Below are 22,953 nucleotides of genomic sequence, written 5' to 3'. Positions count from 1 at the left end.
TACGCCATGGTCACAGTTCCTACAACACTACACTATCACAGACGTCTGGTAACACGGTGTACTACAGTTGGTCTGCGCGCGGAGACAAATGCAGAATAACGACAGCAGCAAGCGCTACATGCGGACACTGCGACAGCTAGACCAAACCACAACAGTGCACTACAGCCACACTCGTAAACACGGTTGTCATCGTAACATGTCCCTGCAGAGGCTGCTCGCCGACCGTGGCCCGTGTTTGTTACAACACTCAACTGAACGTCGGAGGTTCCAAGCGTCTACTTTAGGTTACAATATCTCCGGATGTAATTAACATTTTACAATGAACGAACGGCACTGGTTACGTATTTGTTTATATGTTCAGATGTGCTAACAAAACTAACGTGGTTCCACTTTAAAAAAACGTAGGTTTGTGTTAAAAAACGCACTTCCGTGCATTTTTGTGTGGTTTGTATTAAACAATTACACTAGCCCCTCTCCTCACGTTCGGTTTGTGACATCGGTTCGTCAGTATTTGATGTCATTTACGAAATATATCCAGCGGTAATGTTAGGTGACTCGCCCTGTATATTCCTTACTGTCATTTGTTGTTACCAATATAGGCTTATTTCCAAGAATAAACAGCTTTCACTTGGTTAATACTAAGCGGAAATCAAACTTGCATTTGGATAGACTTCCTTGACTTTTGTGCAGAAAGATGTGCAGTATACAGCTGCATCCATTTTAAATAAGCTTTCATATCAAAACTAAAGAGTTTTCTCATTGGCCACTCCTTCTATGCTGTCGAGGAGTTCCTTGAAAAATTAAGCTGATACTTGTTGTATTATTGATTGCGTTTACTTAAACTTGTGGACTGACTTTTTTCGGGTTCATGAACATTTTATTTTTATCTGTTATTACTTGTATGTTGTAATTGTATGTACTGACATGTTCCATAACCTTGTAAATTTGCTCCTCAAGTTGATCCTACGAAACTTGACGTTTATATAAATAATTAAATGTGCTATAGGCCAAGACAGACTGTCGAAGCATGCCCGTACAAGCCCAAATTTCTGTAATATACCTGTGGTGGTAACGTTGCGAAATATTATAGATTATGGCGTTTCTCGTCTTTCGAGGTGTCACAGCACTTCTGCATTCAGGATTTTTAGATGAAGCCTTAGTGTCTGTTCTGTATCACCATGATTGACCGTTTAACACTCAGTGATACTCTGACCTTGTCCAAACATACCCATGACCAGTCACGTGGTATTAAAAGAATTTGTTCAGTTTCCTCCGTCAGTGCAACCTTTTAAGGATTCCATACTAGACTATTGTTCGGACAAGATGTTTTGGTACACTAAGCGAACGGTTTACACTCCAGTAGAATTCTTAACATGTACTGTGTTTCATACAGTATCTTCCTGTGGTTCGTTTGGGTAACTGATCACCTTCAATGCAGTCATGGATTATCCGCTCTCATACGTATGTACCCATATTTAAAAACAAAACAATATAAAGCAAATATCTGTGTCATTTCTATTCCTTTATAAAATTCACAACAAGACTTTTGTCCTCTGTTTTTAGATCAATACGTGGAGTAACTGGTTCAGTAGTCAAAATATCTGACCTTTTTTATTATTTCGTTATCAAAAATGAGTCTATCTCTATACATCTCATCGGAGTATTTACGAGCAGAAACTTACAGCACACTGTAAAATTCCGTCAACACACGTAAAAAATATTGTTTCGCTTTACATTGTACTTCAAATATAATATTAATATTTTTGTAAAATTACTCAAATTGTACAAACTGTGAATAATGAGAACAACCAGTATACCATTTTTATGAGTGAAAAACTTTGTGAGCAGAACATGTTTAATATAGTGGTGAAGTGAGAATTGTAGTTTGAAATACTTTATTTTTCTCCAATCGAGGCAAAGGCTTGTGAGACGGCTATAGAACCGATTGAAAGTACCATTAAAACCAGCTTGTAATGATCAGGGGTAATATTTAAGATTGTTATTAGTGTGAGGAAAATGACAGTACCAGCGTTACGACAGGAGATAAATGTGCAGCCATCCGAGCGTCATAACCGCCACGGGACTACGTCGGATGACTGCTCCAACCTCCATTACAGTCTAGTCAGATGGTACTTTGACATAATTTCAGTCAAAATTAATTTTGTATTTGCCTGTACGTAATGTTTGTCAATACCTGCGAGTTGTTCTATTTTGCAAAATAGTTGTACGCACGAGCCATTGTTGGTACCGTATGTGAAATGTTCATTTAGACCGAGATTACTAAATCCACGTAAAATTTACGATTGCAGTAGGGTATAGAACAGGACATCTTGTATTTATTTTGGTACTCAACTTATCATTGAAGATCTAGTGGTAGTAATTAAGTAATGCATAACCTATAAATTACGGCTTCCTTTGAATAAAATATGGCGTAGTAAACTTTGTTATTGTTTAGTAACAACGTCACATTTCCCCTATTTAGTCTCATAAGGAGTCTGGCCATAATCTATTGGTTATGAACTGTAGATTAAAACTGAAGAAACTGCAAAAAGGTGGGAATTTAAGGAGATAGGATCTGGATAAAATGACTAAACCAGAGGCTATACAGAGTTTCAAGGAGAGCATAAGGGAACAATTGACAGGAATGGGTGAAAGAAATACAGTAGAAGAAGAATGGGTAGCTCTGAGGGCTGAAGTAGTGAAGGCAGCAGAGGATCAAGTAGGTAAAAAGACGAGAGCTAGTAGAAATCCTTTGGTAACAGAAGAATTATTGAATTTAATTGATGAAAGGAGAAAATATAAAAACGCAGTAAATGAAGCAAGCAAAAGGGAATACAAATGTCTCAAAAATAAGATCGACAGGGTGTGCAAAATAGCTAAGCAGGGATGGCTAGAGGACAAATGAAAGGATGTAGAAGCTTATCTCACTAGGGGTAAGATGGATACTTCCTACAGGAAAATTAAAGAGAGCTTTGGAGAAAAGAGAGCCACTTATATGAGTATCAAGAACTCAGATGGAAACCCAGTTCTAAGCAAAGAAGGGAAAGCAGAAAAGTGGAAGGAGTATATAGAGGGTCTATACAAGGGCGGTGTACTTAAGGACAATTTTATGGAAATGGAAGAGGATGTAGATGAAGATGAAATGGGAGATAAGATCCTGCGTGAAGAGTTTGACAGAGCACTGAAAGACTGAGTCGAAACAAAGCCCTGGGAGTAGACAACATTCCATTAGAACTACTGACATCCTTGGGAGAGCCAGTCCTGACAAAACTCTTACCGTCTGGTGCGCAAGATGCATGAGACAGGCGAAATACCCTCAGACTTCAAGAACAATATAATAATTACAATCGCAAAGAAAGCGGGTGTTGACAGATGTGAAAATCACCGAACTATCAGTTTAATAAGTCACAGCTGCAAAAATACTATCACGAATTCTTTACAGACGATTGGAAAAAGTGGTGAAAGCCAACCTCGGGGAAGATCAGTTTGGATTCCGTAGAAATGTTGGAACACGTGAGGCAATACTGACCCTACGACTTATCTTAGACAATAGATTAAGGAAAGGCAAACCTATGTTTCTAGCATTTGTAGACTTAGAGAAAGCTTTTGACAATGTTGACTGGAATACTCTCTTTCAAATTCTAAAGGTGGCAGGGGTAAAATACAGGAAGCGAAAGGCTATTTACAATTTGTACAGATATCAGATTGCAGTTATAAGAGTCGAGTGGCTTGAAAGAGAAGCAGTGGTTGGGAAGGGAGTTAGACAGAGTTGTAACCTATCCCCGATGTTATTCAATCTGTATATTGAGCAAGCAGTAACGGAAACAAAAGAAAAATTCGGAATAGGTATTAAAAGCCAAGAAGAAGAAATAAAAACTTTGAGGTTCGCCGATGACATTGTAATTCTGTCAGAGACAGCAAAGGACTTGGAAGAGCAGTTGAATGGAATGGACAGTGTCTTGAAAGGTGGATATAAGATGAACAACAACGAAAGCAAAACGAGGATAAAGGAACGTAGTCGAATTACATCGGGTGATGCTGAGGGAATTAGATTAGGAAATGAGACACTTAAAGTAGTAAAGGAGTTTTGCTATTTGGGGAGCAAAATAACTGACGATGGTCGAAGTAGAGAGGATATAAAATGTAGACTGGCAATGGCAAGGAAAGCGTTTCTGAAGAAGAAAAATTTGTTAACATCGAGTATAGATTTAAGAGTCAGGAAGTCGTTCCTGAAAGTATTTGTATGGAGTGTAGCCATGTATGGAAGTGAAACATGGACGATAAATAGTTTGGACAAGAAGAGAACAGAAACTTTCGAAATGTGGTGCTACAGAAGAATGCTGAACATTAGATAGGTAGGTCAAGTAACTAATGAGGAGGTATTGAATAGAATTGGGAGAAGAGGAGTTTGTAGCGCAACTTGACAAGAAGAACGGATCGGTTGGTAGGACATGTTCTGAGACATCGTGGGATCACCAATTTAATATTGGAGGGCAGCGTGGAGGGTAAAAATCGTAGAGAGAGACCAAGAGATGAATACACTAAGCAGATTCATAAGGATGTAGGTTACAGTAACTACTGGGAGATGAAGAAGCTTACACAGGATAGTGTAGCATTGAGAGCTGCATCAAACCAGTCTCAGGACTGAAGACCGCAACATCAACAACAAGGTTAAGGAAGCTGTTTACTGTTCTCAAATAAAGTACATGCTGATCGGAATCATGTTGCGTTACACGTGGCAGCTTCTGTTTGAAATTATGAATTGCAGACTGACCATGCTCTGTTGGTATTCTTTTTGTCTGCTTAGTGTAGCGTGTACAAGTTTTTTGATCTGTATTATTGCACAGTTTCACGTACTAAATACTATGTTTTATAAAATATGTTATCGTCAGTTATCATTGCCAAGTGCATGTGCTCTTTTATCAATATTTTATTTCTTTTGTAATGCAGGCTTTCTCGGCGAATTTCAATGAGACAATCTTCTCGGGATATCAACCGAGTGGAACGGTCACCTTGTAGCAACGTTTCAATTAGATTTGTATTCATCACCTTCAGGTGAAGGTGAAAACTACGAAACTCGTGGAAACTTTGCAACAAGAAGGCGCTGCAACTCGGATGATATCACTAGAGGATCTCATTAAGTCTTGTCTCTTGTCCTCTACAAAATGGCTACAGTACTTTTCAGTCTTCTAGCGTTGTTAGCTATTATGGATATGTTATTTTGTGTGCGATTACTACATCTCGTTATGTGATGTCTTTCAATCAGAGAGAACCCGAGGATAAGCAGTCCCAATAAGGTTTAATTGTTAACAGTGTGTAAATTATTAAAGGACATTAATTTGAGTGTCATTGTTCTGCAATATGTTACAATTAGTTCTAAGAATCTGTACTGAATCAAGAATCTGGTTATGCACCATAGGCTCGGATGTATCTGTCATTCCGGTCTGTGTCTTCCTCTACAGTTTTTACCCTCTAGAGCTCCCTCTAGTACCGTCGAAGTTATTCCCTGATGTCTAACAGATGTCCTATCATCCTATCCCTTCTTCTTGTCTGTGTTTTCCATACATTCCTTTACTCGCTGATACTTCTCATAACCTCCTCATTCCTTACCTTATCAGTCCACTTAATTTTCAACATCCGTAGCGTCACATCCCAAATGCTTCGATTCTCTCGTGTTCCGGATTTCCCAGGGTCCATGTTTCACTACCATTCAATGCTTTGGTCCAAACGTTGATTCTCAGAAATTTCTTCTTCACACCAAAGCCTGTCTTTGACACTAGTAGACTTCTCTAGGCCAGGAATGCCCTTTCTACCAAAGTTAGCCTGCTTATTATGTCCTCCTTTCCCTGTCCGTCTTTTGCTGCTTTAATTTCATCTAATTTGTGAGCATAAAATCCTGATGTTAAATTTCTCAGTTTTCTCATTGCTGCTACTTCTCATTACATTCGCCTTTCATCGTTTATTCTCAGTCCATATTCTGTTCTCATTAGACTGTTCACTCCATTCAGCAGATTCTTCTTCACTTTCACTAAGAGTAGCTATGTCATCAGCGAATCATGTCACTGACATCGTTTCACCTTGAGTTTTAATCGTACTGTTGAATCATTTTCTTTTTTATTTTCGTCAGTGCTTCTTCGAAGTGTAGATTGAAAGACCATATCCGTGTCTTACACCCTTTTTAATTCGAGCACTTCGTTCTTCATTTTCAAGTGTTACTGTTCCATATTGGTTGTTGTATATATTGCACACACTGAGATGACTAAATTCGTGGGATAGCGATATGGACATATAGAAATGGCGGTAGTATCTCGTACAGAAGGTATAAAAGGGCAGTGCATTGGCGAAGCTGTCATTTGTACTCCGGTGATTCATTTGAAAGGGTATACTTCGTGATTATGGCCGCACAACTGGAATTAACAGACTCCGAAGCGGAATGGTAGTTTGAGCATGGGACTTTCCATTACGGGAATCGTTAAGGAATTCCATATTCCGAGATCCACAGTGTCAAGAGTGTGCCGGGAACACCAAATTGAGGGTGTTACCTCTCACCACGGACGACGCAGTAGCCGATGGCCTTCACTTAACGACCGAGAGCAGTGGCGTTATCGTAGAGTTGTCAGTGCTAACAGACAAGCAACACTGCGTGAATTAACCGCAGAGATCAATGTGGGACATACGACGAACATGTTCGTTAGGACAGTGCGTCAAAATCTGACGTTAATGGGCAATGGCTGCAGACGACCGATGCGTGTGGCCCTGCTAACAGCACAAAGTCGCCTGCAGCGCCTCTCCTGGGCTCGTGGCCACATTCATTGGACCCAAGGCGACCGGAAAACCGTGGCCTGGCTTCTATTGGTAAGAGGTGATAGTTGGATTCAACTGTGGTGCAGACCCATGGACCCGAACTGTGTAGAAGGCACTGAGCAAGCTGCTGGTGGTTCCATAATGTTCAGGGCTCTGTTTACACGAAATGGACTGGGTTCGCTGGTCCAAACGAACCGATCATTGGCTAGAAACGATCATGTTCGGCTACTTGGAGGCTATCTGCAACCATTTATGGATTCCATGTTCCCAAACAACTATGAATGTTCTATGGATGATAATGCGCTACGTCATCGGGTCGCAATAGGCTATTTTCCTATCTTTAAAATATAGTACCGATTGCTCTTACTCTGAGCTATTAGAGCATTCAAATCGCATTTACGGTCAGTGTTCTCACAAAATATGTAATTAAAGCTTAAAAATTGTTAAATATCAAGATTTGGGCATGTGATGGAAAATGCTGTGTTACTGGCTGAAGCTCCGGTGACGTCACAGTGCAGGAGTAAGACGAAGTTATTAGGTTTTTTACTTATATTTTCTGCAGATAATTTAGCTGTTCAGTGAAGTGATACACATTTATAACTTTTAGGTAACAATAGCAATAGTTTTTGCGAATGATTATAGTAAGAACTTTACGAAGGTTGATGCGTTTATGCTCACTCATTTAGAGAGGCGACATGTGCAAAGACGAACATTCTTTTCCCTGTTCCCTGCAACATCACTCAACTACCTTAAAGCTAAGGAACTGCAGAACTTTTGCAAATGGGTCCCTGTCTTATATCTAGATTGTCGGCTATGAACTACGTCCCAGGTAGCTGAGTGGTCAGCGCGAAGGAATGTCATACCTAACGGCTCGGGTTCGATTCCCGGCTGGATCGGAGATTTTCCCCGCTCAGGGACTGGGTGTTGTGTTGTCCTTACCATCGTCATTTCACCCCCATCGACAAGCAAGTCGCCGAAGTGGTGTCAACTCGGAAGACTTGCACCAGGCGAACGGTCTACCCGATGGAAGGCCATACCCACACAGCACTTCCGTTTTTCCAACTGCGAGCCATAACACAATATAATTATTCTTGGCAAATCTTAGTGCTGATTTCCGTTCTAGAAGAAGTCGAGCAGATAGACCTTCTGCAGCCCGCGCTCTATGGCGAAATAGATAACACATGTGACTCAGACTAAGCAGAACACCGGTTCAAATCTGGAACAGTGATGTATTTTTGAATTTTCACACGAAATACGAAAACAGCGTTAGGAAGAACTCGTTGTAGCAGTTGTTTCGATGGTGGGACGTATTACACATAGCTTCATATTAGTCTTAGTCTGAGAATTGGACAAATTTAATTTGGTTGAAGACAGTTACTTTCTTTGGAAAGCATTGCTAGTAATGACGATATCACCATACTCCCAGAATACAAAGGGGTGTAAGACGACGAGCATTTGTACATAGGGTCTTGAAAGGAGGATATAAGATGAACATCAACAAAAGCAAAACGAGGATAAAGGAATGTAGTCGAATTAAGCCGGGTGATGCTGAGCGAATTAGATTAGGAAATGAGACACTGAAAGTAGTAAAGGAGCAAAGTAACTGATGCTGGGCGAAGTAGAGAGGATATAAAACGTAGACTGGCAATGGGAAGGAAAGCGTTTCTGAAGAAGAGAAATTTGTTAACATCGAGTGTAGATTTAAGTGTCAGGAAGTCATTTCTGAAAGTACTTGTGTGGAGTGTAGCCATGTATGGAAGTGCATCATGGACGATAAATAGTGTGGACGAGAAGAGAATAGAAGCTTTCGAAATGTTGTGCTACAGAAGAATGCTGAAGATTAGATGGGTAGATCACATAACTAATGAGGAAGTGTTGAATAGGATTGGCGAGAAGAGAAGTTTGTGGCACAACTTGACTAGAAGAAGGAATCTGTTGGTAGGACATGTTCCGAGGCATCAAGGAATCACCAATTTAGTATTGGAGGGCAGCGTGGAGGGTAAAAATCGTAGAGGGAGACCAAGAGATGAATACACTAAGCAGATTCAGAAGGATGTAGGTTGCAGTAGGTACTGGGAGATTAAGAAGCTTGCACAGGATAGAGTAGCATGGAGAGCTGCAACAAACCAGTCTTAGGACTCAAGACCACAATAACAACAGACAGCATGCAGGTAACACAAATATAAGGGTTGTGCTGTTCGTGACTGTAAACTAACGTCAGTGTCTGAAGCAGACTTAACTTCATCTTACGTAAAATGATGGAACTTCAAAATCTTTTACAAAGATTCTAGCTGGAGATTAAGAAGATAAAAAAAACCATTTCTAATAAAGTAAAGAGCGTGACCTCATTTTGAACGTGGCATGCGTGAGCAGCTATTGCAAATGCAAGCGCTTGTAAACGTCCAGATTCAAATGGTTCAAAAGGCTCTGAGCACTATGGGACTTAGCTTATGAGGTCATCAGTCCCCTAGGAACTTAGAACTACTTAAACCTAACTAACCTAAGGAGATCACACACACCCATGCCGGAGGTAGGATTCGAACCTGCGACCGTAGCGGTCGCGCGGTTTCAGACTAGCGCCTAGAACCGCTCGGCCATTCTGGCCGGCCAAACGTCAAGGGATACGCTGCTTCTAATCGCTGTAATTGATATCTGGTTTTCATATGAAAGGACCGTCAAGTTGTTTTGCAATTAAGTTAAAATGTTTTGGCAGGCTGGATTCGAACCAGTAACTCATGGGTATCATCCTGTAATATTTTACAAGCCATTGTTCTACCACCCGAGCTACCAGATGATGTTAAGTTAAACTTTAATTTCATTGAATGACGTTCTCCTTCTTTGTAACAGTGGAAAAGCGTATCTCGGAGGTAAATCAATGTTAACTTCAGATTACCAGACATTTTTTATTATACATGGGAACTTAGGCATTCTGCATGTACAGAACAACCTCTTTTTGCACACTTCATTCTTTGGAACACTCGAAAGCAATTTCTTAAGAGTTTTTATAGAAGTTTTTTATAGTGTTGTACTACAAATCATTTGAAATCCACTTACCGAAACGTAAATTACAAAGCACGACTTCACTGTGAATTAGATTAGTGACAATAGGAGCAGGGAGCTAATCAGTGACGTCACAGGAATCACAGGACTCAACCGGGACGTTTTAGTGGGCTTTCAAATAATATGAATTTCATTTCTATTTTTATAAACGAATACTAAAATTCTAGGGGGAGAAATCATTTCATGAGCGTAAAATGACATAACTAACCATTCAAATTCTCTGTTGTTCACGTCTGATTTGAAGAACTATCTGGACAGTTAGAGCAAATGGATTGGCCATCAGGTCGCTTTACATGTATGCCATCGAACATTTATGGGGAATAGCCTAGATCTCAGTTCGTGCAGAGAATCCTGCATCGGCCACACTCTCGCAATTAAGGACGGCTATAGAGGCAGTATGACTCAATATTTCTCCAGAAGACTTCCAACGACTTGTTGAGACCATGCCACGTCGAGTTAAATGGTTCCAATGGCTCTGAGCACTATAGGTCTTAACATCTGAGGTCATCAGTCCCCTAGAACTTAGAAATACTTAAACCTAACTAACCTAAGGACATCTCACACGTCCATGCCCGAGGCAGGATTCAAACCTGCGACCGTAGCGGTGAATCTACGGAACATGCATTACTGGTCCGTGGACAATCCTCGCTGGCTCAGACAGATAGAGCGATAGCGACCATGGACTGTAAATGTATGGTGCGGAATCATTGGCGACCACCTCATTGGCCCTCACTTCATTGCAGGGGTCCAAACAGCTGCAACATACATCGCGTTTCTACAGAATGATCTGCCAACGTTTCTCGAAAATGTCCCACTGGAAACGCGTCGACGTATGTGGTATCGGTGTGATGGTGCACCTGCACATTCCGCAATTAACACTAGGCTGACCCTTGATAGGATGTTTGACGGGCGTTTCATAGGACGTGGAGGACGCATAAATTGGCCAGCCCGTTCTCCTGATCTTACACCTCTGGACTTCTTTCTGTGGGGCACGTTAAAGGAGAGTGTGTACCCTGATGTGCCTACAACCCCAGAGGATATGAAACAACGTATTGTGGCAGCCTGCGGCGACATTACACCAGATGTACTGTGGCGTGTACGACATTCATTACGCCAGAGATTGCAATTGTGTGCATCAAATGATGGCCACCACATTGAACATCTATTGGCCTGACATGTCGGGACACACTCTATTCCACTCCGTAGTTGAAAACGGAAACCACGTGTGTACGTGTACCTCACCCCTCACGCTAATGTACACGTGCGTAAGTGAAAAAAACCAATAAAAAGGTGTTAGCATGTGGACGTAATGTGCTGTTACAGTCTCTTCTGGACCTATGGTTCCATCACCGTTCCCTTTGGATCCCTACGTAATTCGATGCTCTCCGATATAAACGATCGAACAGCGGAGGAGTGCTACTCAAGCGTCAACTTTAGATTACAATATCTCCGGATGTAATTAAAATTTTACAATGCAACAAACGGCACTGATGACGTATTTGTTTATATGTTTAGATGTGCTACCAAAACTAACGTGGTTCCATTTAAAAAAACGTAGGTTTGTGTTAAAAGACACACTTCCATGCATTTTTGTATGGCTTGTATTAAACAATTACACTAGCCCCTGTCCTCACGTTCGGTCTGTGGAATCGGTTCGTCAGTATTTGATGTGGTTTACGAAATATATCCATCGGTAATGTTAGGTGACTCACCCTATATATATACCGAGAACTTGCGGAATATCGTTAGTAATTGTCCTGATCATGCCACTGTAATAGGGTGTGGCTTCAATTTGCCAGGTTCGGGACTTCTTGTCCGAAAATTACCTTGAGTAGATAGAGAACCAACTCGTGAGGGTAATGTTTTATACCTCCTGGCAACAAACAGACCTGAACTTATCGAATCAGTTAACGCAGAGGAAGGTATCGCAGTGATGATAAGGCTATGACAGCATGTATGACGAGGTGTCCTACAAGGAATGTTAAGAAATGTAGGAAGATATATTTGCTCAGTAACGGTGGCAGGATAACAATTTCAGAATATCTCATCAGTCAGCATCAAATATTCAGTGGTGAGGACGAAGGTGTGGAGAAGAAAGGGAAAAAAAATCAAATGCATCGTTCAATATGCCCTAGACAAGTATGTTCCGAGTACGGATTTAAGGAGTGGGAAAGATCCAACAAGGTTTAATAGCCGTGTTAGAAAAGCGCTACGTAGACAAAGAGCACTTCATCTCAGATTCAACAGAAGTAAAAACCTAGCTGACAAACAAAAGCTGGACGAAGCGAAAATGAGAGGAAGGAGAGCAATGTGAGAAGCGTTCAATGATTTCTAAAGTAAGATGTTGTCAACCGACCTAAGTAAAAACCCAAGAGATTTTGGTCATACGTAAAACCAGTAAGTGAGTCAAAATCATCTATTCGTTCTCTCAGCGACCATACCGGCACCGAAACGAAAGATAACAGAGAGAAGGCAGAAATACTGAATTCGGTCTCCGAAGCTGTTTCACCGCGGATGATTGCAACACTGTCACTCTTTCAATCGTCTTACGAACGTCGAAATGGCAGATACAGATAAGCGAGCGCGGAATTGAAAAAGCAGCTACAATCACTTAGTAGGGGAAAGCCATCACAACCAGAAGAGATTCTATTAAGATCATGCGAAAGGATTTGCTCTCATTCTTGCAGTAATTTATCGTAGAACTCTTGAGCAACGAAATGTGCCTAACGACTGGAAAAGGCGCAGGTCATTCCCGTTTCTAAGAAAAGCCGTAAGACAGATCCACACAATTACAGACCTATATCGCTGACGTCAATCTGTTGTAGAATTGTGGAAACTGTTTGATGCTCATGAATTATTACGTTCTTGGAAAATGAATAGCTTCTCTATAAAAATCAACATGGATTCCGCAAGCATCGATCGTGCGAAACACAGCTCGCTCTGTTCCTCCATGAGATCCACAGCGCAGTGGACAATGGCGCTCAGGCTGATGCCGTGTTCCATGATTTCAGTATGGCATTTGACAGCGTCCCGCATTTCCGTTTAATGAAAAAATACGAGCTTGCGATTGTATTCAAGACTTTCTTGCAGATAGAACTCAACACGTCGCTCTTATGTTATCGACAGATGTAAGGGTAATATCCGGATTACCACAGGGAACTATGATAGGTCCGTTGCTGTTCGCAATATATGTAAATGATCCAGTAGAAAGCGTCGGATGCTTTTAAGGCTATTCGAAGATGATGCAGTTGTTTATACCAAAGTAGCAACGCCAGAAGATAGTAAGAATTTGTAGAACGACCTGCAGGGAATTGATGAATGGTGCAGACTCTGGCAGTTGACCGTGGACGTTAATAAATGTAACATATTCCACATACAAATGAAAAGAAATCCATTACTGTACAGCTACGCTATTCATGACAAAACAGCTGGAGACAGCGTCTGAAGGCGTAACTATCAAGAGCGACCTTATGTGGAATGGCCATATAAAACAGATAGTGGGAAAAGCAGACACCAGACTCAGGTTCATCGGAAGAATCTTAAGGAAATGTAAAGCATCCACGAAAGAAGTGGCTTATAAGGCGCTTGTTCGCCCGGTTCTTGAGTATTGTTCATCTATCTGGAGTCCCTATCAGGTAAGAGTGATACAGGAGATAAAGAAGATCCAACGAAGAGCGGCGCGTGTCATCACGGGATCGTCTAGCTGGCGACAGAGCGTTACAGAAATGATAAGCAAACTCCACTGGGAGACGTTACAAGACAGGCGTTGCGCGTTACGGAGATATTTACTACTGAAATTTCGAGACAGCACTTTTCAGGAGGAGTCGGACAACTTAATACTTCCCCCACATGCATCTCCCGTATTGACCACAAGGAGAAAATTCCAGAAATTAGGACCAATACAGAGGCTTACCGGCAATCTTTCTTCCCACGCACTATTCTCGAGAAGAACAGGGTTGGAGGGATGAGATAGTGGTACGGAAAGTACCCTCCGCCACCCACCAATACGTGGCTTGCGGAGTATGATGTAGATGTAGATATATACCGAGTCATCGCTCGAAAATACCTCTCTAGTTGGAGAGTGAAAAATATGTAAAATATGTGAAGGCGTGCTGAAAATGCGTCCGAATTTTTATGTGAAAAGTCTTAAAGCTTTATAAATAACAAAAACTTCATTAACATTCTACATCTTTATTTTTTATACATATTTATTTCTCAACGCAGTCACCCTGGACGCGAACACAATTTTCTCTACGAAAGAAAGCGAACACGATTCTCCCACAGAGAGACTAGTTTGTTGACACCGTTACTATAGAATGTCAGACGACGGAGCTACAAAATCTCTATGTTTGCACAGATTAATCACTGTCAAAGTCAAGACTTGGAAGGTGGTGTTTGTGTTTTGGAAACAGGTGAAAATCGGATGGGGCCAAGTTGAGACTCTATGGAGGTTGATCGATGGCAGTGAGAACCCAAACGTCGAATTGTCGCTGATGGCGCAGTGCTCGTGTGTGGCTTGGCACCATCACGCTGAAGGGGAGTATGTTCCATATGTGGACGAGCTCTTCGAATTCGAAACTCGATTACAACACGCTGTTTCTCACGTATAGACACTGGTGCGCTACACACCGCCATGTTTCAATTCGGAGGTCTCTAGCGGCAGAGGTCTGAGAATTTGTACGTATGAAGAATAAAGATGTAAAATGTTAATAATGTATGTTTTATTTACAAAGCCTTAAGAGTTTTCGAATAAAAACTTAGAAAGCATTGCTTTTCAGCACGCTCTCGTAGATTCAGTTGTATTTTCAATACCTTAATTTATGAAGCTCTACTGTAGTTTGAGTCGACGTGACGTTGACAGTAAATATTATCTAGAACCGGAGTTTGATAACGTATACCATTACGGGCTCCGTTGATTCCGATAGCGCCGCTTTCGTGTTCCACGCCTCTTGGATAATCGTTGTTGGTTGTCTTCATCTCCGATACTTAACAGTCTCTCATGCAGATGTTTGTGTATCGCCTTGTACATTGAAGCATCAAATAAACTGGTGTAGACATGCCTATTCAAGTACAGAGATATGTACACACGCACAGTACGTCGCTGCAGTCGGCAATGACTACATAAGACAACAAGTGTCTGGTGAAGTTATTATGGTTCAAATGGCTCTAAGCACGATGGGACTTAACATCTGAGGTCATCAGTCCCCTAGACTTAGAACTACTTAAACCTAAATAAACAGAGGACATCACACACATCCATGCCCGAGGCAGGATTCGAACCTGCCACCGTAGCAGCAGCGTGGTTCCGGACTGAAGCGCCTAGAGCCGCTGGACCACAGCGGCCGGCTTCGCAGTTGTTAGATCGGTTACTGCTGCTACAATGACGGTTTATGAATATTTAAGTGAGTTTGAACGAGGTGTTACAGTCGGCGAACTAGCGATGGGACGCAGCATCTCCGAGGTAGCGATGAAGTGGCGATTTTCCAGTACGACTGTTTCAGGACTGTGCCGTGAATATCAGATTCCCGTAAAAGATCAACTCTCTGACATCACTGCGGCTGGAAAAAGACCCTGCAAGAACGCAATCAACGATGACTGAAGAGAATCGTTCAACATGATAGAAATGCAACCGTTCCTCAAATTGCTGCAGATTTTAATGCAGGGCCACCAACAAGTGGCAGCGTGGGAACCATTCAACGAAACATCATCGATGTGGGCTTTCGGAGCCTAAGGTCCACTCGTGTACCCTTGATGACTGCACGACACAAAGCTTTACGCATCGCCTGGACCCGTCAACACCGACATTGGAATGTTGATGCATGGAAACATGTTGCCTGGCCGACCGAGTCTCGTTTCACATTGTATCGAGCGGATGGACGTGTACCAGTATGGAGACAACCACATGGATCCATGGACCCTGCATGTCAGCAGGGGCCGTTCAAACAGGTGGTGGCTCAGTGTGGGGCGTGTGCAGCTGGAGTGATATGGGACCCCTGATACGTCTATACACGGCTCTGACAGGTGACACGTACGTAAGCATCCTATTTGATCACATACATCCATTCATTTCCATTGTGCATCCCGACGGACTTGGGCAATTCCAGCAGGATAATTCGACGTGCCATACGCGCAGAATTGCTACAGGGTGGCTCCAGGAATACTCTTCTGAGTTTAAGCACTTCCTCTAGCCACCAAACTGCCCAGAGATGAACATTATTGAGCGTATCTGGGATGCTTTGCAACGTGCTCTTCAGAAGTGATCTCTACTCCTCCTTACTCTTACTTATTGATGGACAGTCCAGCCGGATTCCAGGTGTCTGTTCCCTCTAGCACTACCTCAGACATTTGTCGAGTCCATACCACGTCGTGTTGTCGCACTTCTTCATCTACATCTACATCTACATCCATACTCGGCAAGCCACCTGACGGTGTGTGGCGGAGGGTACCTTGAGTGCCTCTATCGGTTCTCCCTTTTATTCCAGTTTATTACTTTTCGTGGAAAGAAAGATTGTCAGTATGCCTCTGTGTGGGCTCTAATCTCTCTGATTTTATCCTCATGGTCTCTTCTCGAGATGTACGTACGAGCGAGCAATATACTGCTTGACTCTTCGGTGAAGGTATGTTCTCGAAACATCAACAAAAGCCCGTACCGAGTTACTGAGCGTCTCTCCTACAAAATCTTCCACTGGAGTTTATCTATCATGCCCGTAACGCTTTCGCGGTAACTAAATGATCCTGTAGCGAAGGGCGCTGCTCTCCGTTGGATCTTCTCTCTCTCTCTTCTATCAACCCTATCTGGTACGGATCCCAAACCGGTGAACAATATTCAAGCAGTGGGCGAACAAGTGTACTGTAACCTACTTCCTTTGTTTTCAGATTGCATTTCCTTAGGATTCTTTCAATGACTCTCAGTCTGACACCTACGTAAGCGCGGTTCCAGAATGAAGTGCCTAGAACCGCTCGGTCATAACGGCCGACCGGCATCTGCTTTACCGCCGATCAACTTTATATGATCGTTCGATTTTAAATCACTCCTAATGTCTACTCCCAGATAATTTATGGAATTAACTGCTTCCAGTTGCTGACCTGCTATATTGTAGCTAAATGATAAGGGATCTTTCTTTCTATGTATTCGCAGCACATTACACTTGTCTACATTGAGATTCAGTTGCCACTCCCTGCATCATGCGTCAATTCGTTGCAGATCTTCCTGCATTTCAGTACAATTTTCCATTGTTACAACGTCGCGGCTGTACACGATATTAGGTGTGTGTACTAGTTCCTTTGGCTGTTCAGTGAATAACCCGTAACGTGTCGCTGTGTTGTCTTAATTTAACCTCGGTATTAATGCTTGCCCTTCACGTAAAACACAAATTCTAATAATAACACTTCTACCAAGAACGATGAATTTTACACTGCTGCTCAGTACGCAGTGGACGATGATTCGCAGCTGTAACGAAGGAGTTCGTATTGATTGTGTCGTTAGCGAAGCTCTACAAACTACGTTACGTGCGTAGAGATATGTTTAGCGCGTCGTGATGCGCTGTAGATAAAATTCACGCTCGATTCAGCTTATAATGATGCAGCGACACACGTGCAAAAAATTGAGCCTCTAGAGTCCCAATTTCCAATGTAATTATCAACAGCTGCGCTACAGTTCCACAGGGTGGAGGTAGCAGCAGGGGTTGGGGGCAGAATTAACGCTCAGGCTACGGCACCATTATTTCAGTTCTGAATGATTAATCACCACACTTTCACGGAACAGTCGAGCCTTAGAAATAAATTGTTTAAAATCAACCAAGGTACTCTCTACCAAAAAATGTAATTCAAATTTAGGGCTACCAACATTCCACCATATATTTTCTTGTAGGTAATCTTTTACAATTGCAAGTACAACGTTGAATCAATCGAGAGACATTAGTCAACAGCCAAAATTGTGTAAATTAGGTAGGTGAAACGAAATGTGTAGCTAGGGCCTTTAATGCGATTCTATCTGTTTTAATTATTCAGGAGTTGACCGTCTAGTTTTAAACTTTCTTTGCTTTTTGCGTTTAATTTTATTGGGAAAGTGTTGAGAAAGGTTGCTATAACTTTTTCATCTGTTATTATCACTTTATGCATGAAATATTCTGTTGCAGATTAATAAAAATTAATTTCTTTGCATATTCCAAAATAATGATGCAACTTTTACTTTTATTTAAGTACTATAGCTGTTTGTACAAGAATGAAAATATTTTTTTCCATCGAACTTAGCAAAGATTTTCACGTTGCAGTGGATTTTTGTTTAAATGGATATACCCCAACTAGCTTTGAAGCAAAAGACTATCTTTACTATATGAAAATGTTTTCTTTTCTTTTATATTGCTAATCTCTCATGAAAATTATCCACTTTTAAATACACTTTACGATATGTTCAGAATTTATCACTTTTTGAATGAAAATTTACAAAAGCTGCAGTTTCTATCCACTTGTGAATGCACAAGATAAAATCTAATATATCTTTTTATTCTGCGTCCGGAATGCTGTGAAAAGAAACACGTTATTATTTTCTTTCACCTCTACCTGTACCCTTTTTACCATGTGGTCGTTATTGCGATCGTATATTTAAATCTGCCGCTGCTGCAGACTGTTCGCTCGCGGCGCAGCTCCGCACCGCCAGCGATTCCCAATAACATGCTGAAATTTATTAAATAAAATGGGTAATGTCCAGTGCGGACTTTGCAGTAATTGTGACAAACAGATTTTACTAGATAAATATATTTTAACAGAAACAATTAAAATATTTACACATATTTTACAATCCCAGCTACAAATGGCGTCCATCTTCGATTTATGACAAATGAAGACTACCTAAGAGCTTAATGCAACGTCATTGGTTCCTCTCCCGTCCAGTCCGTGCAGAAGACAAGCGATTCTATTACAATATATTGTCTATTTATACCTTAACTAATTCTTGTACAGCTTTTGTCATATTTAATTACATATCGTTTCTTCTGTGGCGGTTTTCACTTCCTCCGCCACAGATAGTATTTCACACTATTTGAATAATCATTTATAACAGCAAAATTCATAACTATTTTTTTCCTCTCTAAATTAAGTGTCCTTTTGAAATTCAGTTAACAGAAATACATATAAATTATTTGTTACAGTGAGCATTATACATCGAAAGGTTTTTTAACTTTCACTTTGGATGTGTGCTGCCGAAGAACGTTACAGGCCTCTCGTCGGGTAGACCGGTGAACTGGTGCAAGTCTATCTAGTTGACGCCACTTCGGCGATTTTCATGTCGATGGGGATGAGATGATGATGAAGAGAACGACACAACACCCTGTGGCGGAGGGGGGGGGGGGGGGTGTGGTCTCCAAGGCGCCTCCCACACTTTGTACTCGTTGCAGGTTACGGCGAGGCCTCGCTAATGTCTGCGATATCATCGACTGGCATCACCGACGTTGGTGTGCCACTGAGATCTCCGTACCATACGACAAAATTCATGTCACAAGGTTGAAACGTTCCCTTAGAAAACTTATACAAGACTGTGCTTAAACTGACAAACAATATTCTTTTAGCGCAACGCAGTCTGACTTTCAGTAATCCCTACGAAAGAATGGCCCTGACTAACATTAACCTATACGTTTCAAAAAATCACTTACCTCACCAAAAATCTTCGTTACTCGAACTACTGCAATACAGCGAGCGCCACTACTGCCAGCTAACTAAAAGATTCAAACTACGGAAGGTACTAACTACTGATAGGCACAATTAGCAAATGAAAGATTTTAATAGAGAACAAACAATGTATTTACCTCACTAGTCATAATATATATAGCAGTTCATGACATCAGTTCTTACAAATTTCAGAACTCCGCCATCTCTCTCCCCACGTCCACCACTGCTGGCGGCTCACCTCCAACTGCGCAACGCTACGCGCTGTTCACATCCAGCTGCCGCTGCCCAACACTATAATGCCAGACAACAATGCAAACCCGCCACAGACTGCACACAGCACAGTCAGCGATTTTCATACAGAGCGCTACGTGGCGTTACCAATAAGAAAACCTAAACAGCCTACTTACATAGCCCCCATGTTCCCCACAAAAAATTTACAAATTGTTTTGGGCAGTGGCCAATACAGATTTGAAAAATTTTTACATAATCACAATGACAAAGATATGAAATGCACACACTTATCGATACAATGTTGGTCAAAAGCTAAAATTTTTTCACAGTCCATAAAGACAGTCCTGATCATTCATCACAGTAAAATAGCAGTGTTTTTCCCAAAGTCTGAGCAGCAAAAGAAAATGCACACACAAGTAGTGGATTTCCATGCAGTCTGGAAGAAGTAGTGTTGTCCTTACAATGGAAAGACAGTGCTGACTCTTGACATGCAGACAGGTAATGGGCCACAACAGAGCAAACCCACAGCAGAGTCAGGCGGAGGTTTGAAGAATATTGGTAGGTAGGTCATCACAGAGCAGACCCACTGTAGTCGTAGTAGAGATTATGGTATTGGTGGGCCACCAGAGGTGCAGACCCACTGCAGTCCTTGGAGAAATAATGGTATTGGTGGGCCATCAAAGATGCAGACCCACTGCAGTCCTTGTAGAGACGGCCAGCAGCCATCTGTTGCGACTGTACAGGTGCACAATCACCATCGAAGAGTCTTGCGGACAATATAGCAAGTCCATAAACCACCACTTGTGCACTCACCAAGTTTTTGTAATTGTCTTTAGAACCAGCAATGCTGTTATTAACACTTGTGCAAACACTATCAGTCCCTACTTCTCACATATTATCCATATACTATGACCAACAGAAACATGTGCAGTGAAATGTAATTTACAAGTTACTTAATTTGATGAACTGGTGTCAATTACAATTTTATAACATGAGAATACAATAACAAAAGTGCAAAATATATCATTAAAGAACATAATAGTACAGATAACATTTGCAGTAATATAGGCATTACAGAAGAATAGAAATAAACAGGCACATCTATGTTACAAAAATTATAACATAAGTACATACATAAAGATCAGAATAACTTTTGAAACATTAACTTCACATACGAGCAACAAAACAGAACAGATAAATAATGTCTAAACATATTTACAAAGTAAATAACATATCATTAATGCAAATTATATTTGAGGATAACAGTATTCCTCATCATAGTTCATGTAGCTGAGTATTAGAAAAATTCTGCAACATAAGTCTTATCAGATAAACATATAAAGACCGGAGGAATGTACAATACACAAGGGTACACAAACACATAGTGGGATAACACAAGGAAAGGACAGGGTTTGTTTTCAGTGTAACATTTGGTACTGCAATCCAACCCAAAACTTCATTCCATAGATCTTTCGTCTTATTTCAACATTTGTTTCCACCAAAATATTCTATCCAAGCATGCTTTTTTGTATTTATATGTTCACATATTTCTTACCTCATTATTTATTTTCCATTATCTTACCTCATCATTTATTTCCAAGACAATCCTACCTAAACCTGTTGTCCCTAAACCCTACCTTTTTGTTCCTATCCTCTTTCAAAACAGTTTTTCTCCACTGTACACTACTTTTTTGGCCAAACCGTTTTCTTATAGCTTCTCAATGGTTTTCGTTCAGTTCATCATAGTTAGTTTCTTACATAGTCTACCCACTCTTAAGCTAACTTAAATCTACTGAGCTCAGATGCTTAACTACAGGACGAGGCAATGCAGCAGCACAAAACAATTAATACAAACAGCAATGACAAAGAAATGCAAGTAAGCAAAGCAAGCAGCAATAAATGTAATAACTTATACCTAAACATGACAAACCCACAAGCAGAAAGAATAGTACACTAAAGACAACAATGCAGATAAGGGAAATGTATATTCACATCTTAAAGTCTATATAATTAAAGTGGTGCACCACAAAAACCTATTGTAAAAAAATATTACCATGTACTTGAAAAGAAAATTCTGTATGCAATTCCTATGAAGGGAAATGTCTTTTTGTGCTCCTTCGTTTTTTTTAAGTACATCATAAAGTTATTATTTACTGGATCTGTAGGCATAAAATATTTATATTAGTACATCTATAAAATTTTATTTTAACCAATGCTGCAGTGCAGCTAGAAAGTAGATATTAAACAAAATAGGCAAAGCAAGGCGTGAAACGTCATTCGCTAGCCATAAGGCATTTCACAATGCAGTAAACAATCTTCCAACTAGCAACACAATAGACATGAAACGTTTCCCATAATTTCATTTCAGTAAATATCATAAATTAAGAACCCTACAGTGTATTCATGTTTTCAAGTTTGAGGGTGTCCTATTTACGATGCTTTCTACAATGGAATGTCAATAGCGAGGTTAATGGCCTCCTTTTTTCTCCACCTGTGCCTCTGAAAGGCACACACTGATGACTTTTTCTCAAGGCGGCTGGCACAACTGGCCGCTCACAACGCATTATGTCACGGTCACTTACCTTTCTTACCGAAATATTTACGACACCAGTTTCCGCTACAGTGGCAGTCTCATATAAAAAATTTCACAGGTCAAGAATTTGCGTTACACATTTGTAGAAACAAAATCCTTTTGATATAACACTGTCCAAAAAATTTTCGTCGGCATTGTAATACATTCACGCATTTACATACATTTCATAACTCTTAAAGTACGACTCTTGGTTTCCAACAACCTTTTTCACAAACCAGAGTCCCTAACCACTACTCATTATTCCTTACCTTATTCGTCAACACTTCTTCAATATTTCATCATAACAGATACGCAGCATAATCAAATAACTCATATAGCATTAGCTTATTGATCATGAACATACCGCAACAGCATAATACACATAGTCATCGTAATAATAACATCATAACACCTCAGTCAACTCTCAAAATCGTCGTAGCTTCCTCCAATAATTTCAAAACCTAAAAAAAATTCTCTGCTCATGTCAAAAGTGTCATCTGCCTCAAACGTACTTTAAAAATCATGATCCCATACCAAAGATGTCATTCAAAGCTCTCATAGTATCACAATGGTTCTGAAAAAATATGAACAGTTCACAAAGTACAGACAAAATACAATTT

This window comes from Schistocerca gregaria, chromosome 6 (assembly GCF_023897955.1).
Source record: "Schistocerca gregaria isolate iqSchGreg1 chromosome 6, iqSchGreg1.2, whole genome shotgun sequence".
NCBI lineage: Eukaryota > Metazoa > Arthropoda > Insecta > Orthoptera > Acrididae > Schistocerca > Schistocerca gregaria.
The sequence above is the reverse complement of the archived record's forward strand: the minus strand, read 5'-3'. Positions refer to the sequence as shown.